Source organism: Pipistrellus kuhlii, unplaced genomic scaffold (genome assembly GCF_014108245.1).
Source record: "Pipistrellus kuhlii isolate mPipKuh1 unplaced genomic scaffold, mPipKuh1.p scaffold_m20_p_16, whole genome shotgun sequence".
NCBI lineage: Eukaryota > Metazoa > Chordata > Mammalia > Chiroptera > Vespertilionidae > Pipistrellus > Pipistrellus kuhlii.
In genome coordinates, this window is record NW_023425471.1 from 18,133,127 (window position 1) to 18,135,765 (window position 2,639).

At 39.2% G+C, this 2,639-nt stretch overlaps 1 non-coding gene across 1 annotated transcript; it reads left to right on the top strand.

The window, feature by feature from the left end:
* The first annotated feature begins 218 nt into the window (after positions 1-218).
* Positions 219-328, top strand: LOC118720308. Its single transcript, XR_004988403.1, has one exon. It is a non-coding gene; the product is annotated as a U6 spliceosomal RNA (small nuclear RNA).
* Positions 329-2,639: the final 2,311 nt, after the last annotated feature.

The following is a 2,639-nucleotide window of genomic DNA, read 5'->3' on the forward strand; positions in this document are numbered from 1 at the left end:
AACAAAAATAGAGGCAAAGAAGCATGAAATAGACTGTCCAACTAGAGAGGGATGGTAGTGGAGGATTAGGGGTATATGAGATCAATACAAGGACTTGTATGCATGCATATAAGCACAACCAATAGACGCAATACACTGGGCGGGGATGAGGGTAAGTGCTGGGCTTGTAGGAGAGGCAGGGGAGAAGTCAGTGGGGGAAAAAGGAGACATATGCACTCCTATTTGTAATACCTTAAAGAATAAAAATTAAAAAAAAGGAATGATACACAGATTAGCATGGCCCCTGAGCAAGGATGACATACAAATTCATGAAGTGTTCCATATTTTATGTATACATTAGAGCCCTAGTGCATGAAATTCATGTGTGTGTATGGTCCCTAGGCCTGGCCTGTGATCAGTGCCATCTTCCCAGGCTGCTGGCAACCAGCTCCGCCCCCCACCACCAACCACTCCCGGTTCCCCAATCACCATAGAGCCATCAGAGCCTGGTGGCTGGGGAAGGGACTGAGAGGTCAGCTTTTCCTGTTCGCTCACCAGCCCCCACTGCCTGACACCCTCTGTGTGTGGGGTGACTGGCAGGACTAGGGCCTTGGCCTGGAGCCACCCACATTTCTTGCCACCCATCCATAGTTCCCATTCACCATCAGGCAATCAGAGCCGGCAGTCTGGGGAAAGGAACCTAGAGGTGGTCAGTGTACCTCAAAGTGACTGGTCAAGTGGTCTTCCTGGTCATTCCCCTGTTAGGGTCAATTTGCATACTACCCTTTTATTATATAGAACATCAATATATGGAATATGTGTCTAAGTATAATATTATAATTCTGTACAGAAAGTAAGTCTGAATAACAAGTAAAATTAGTGCTTTGAGAGTTCATAGGAAAACTATTTTCAGATGTAGAGTTCATAGTAAGTATTATTTTCAGGTATGGCATGTTTATTGGAGGGAGCAAAATACCAATGAAAGCTTGATAGAAGGAGATGGAATATGGACTAGAAAACTTTTGGACAAAAGTCATGGCAGCAGGGTGTTTCATGTTGACAAAACAGGTGGTGCAATTATGAAAACCCAACTGTTTTCATTCAGATAAATTTAGGATACAAAAAGTCAGAAGTAGTACATGAATTTGTAATAAACAAATTATTTGTCATATAATTTATAGTTTTACTTAGTAAAATTATTAGGAAAATAGCTGAAACTCATGCCAGTAGATGTAGATAAACTTTTAAAACTAAAATGTTTAGGACTGATTTGAATTTTAATTATTTAAACTGATTTAAAAACAAAGAAAAGACCCAAATCATTCAGACATGGTTTCTGAAGAAGTGTTACGTATTAACAGTGAGCTAGGTTAAATGTCATTACCTCTTTGTAGGCTCATTGAAATTAAAGTTAGTTTCAAAGAGGAGGGAAACTTTCAGTGAAGATAATATGGACATAAGAGATATATATCCATCTCTTAGTAAGTATTATTTTCATGAGCACACAGTATAATAAAAACTAAGTTGAAAAATAGTAAATTACTTGAGGCCTGGTGCACAAATTCTTGCACAGATGGGGCCTGACTGGCCCACCCTAATTGGGATCAATCAGGGGTGGGCCAGCAAGGAGGAGAGGACACTGGAGGTTGGCCAGCTGGCCCCATCCCGGATCAGGGTTGGGGGGCCACCATCAGGAGCAGGGTTGGTTGGGGGGAGGGGCCTCAAGTCAGCCCCACCCCTGATCATGGTGGGAGGGTCTGATTGGGGCCGCAGTGAGTGTCAAAGCAACCAGTTCCAGTCATTCTGGTGTTCTGGTCACTTGTCTTTTATATACACTGAGTGGCCAGGTTATTATGATCCCTGTACGCATAATAATCTGGCCACTCAGTGTATATTCTAAATAATAAAAGGCTAATATGCAAATTGTCCCCTCAATCAGGAGTTGGATCAGCAGGTAGGCCAGCCAATTGCCCATGTCCCCTCCCCCTGGCTAGGCTGGCTAGACCCTACCCATGCACGAATTCATGCACCGGGCCTCTAATATATATATATATATATATATATGTGTGTGTGTGTGTGTGTGTGTGTGTGTGTGTGTGTGTGTGATGTGTGTGTGTGTGTGTGTGTATGTGTGTGTGTATATATATATATATATATATATATATATATATTCACTGAGTGACCAGATTATTATGTGCTCAGAGATAATAATAATCTGGCCACTCAGTGTATATAGATATTGCTGAGTTTAACATAAAGATGTGTACTGCATTCAGTTTTAAGCACAAATCTTAAAAAGTATATGAATACTTCAAGAAAATTTATAACTAGTGAATATTTATAAGATCTCCAAGTTTTATTATTTTATATTGGATAGATAAAATAGACAACATTATAGGCAGGTAAATATATACACACACATATATACACATAGATCCACAGAAATTTATACAAGCAGCATAGCACATGCAAGTTATTTATGCATGGGAATTTTAAATGTAAACAATTATAGTTCCATTTCTTGGTTCTTTTTCTCTAAAACTATATCTACATTTAAAAATGTTACAATAAGTTTTAGTATGTCCACTGTATTTCAATTTTTTATAATTTGTATGTTTTAAATTTTATCTGCAATATTGACCCATATATAAAAGCTAGCA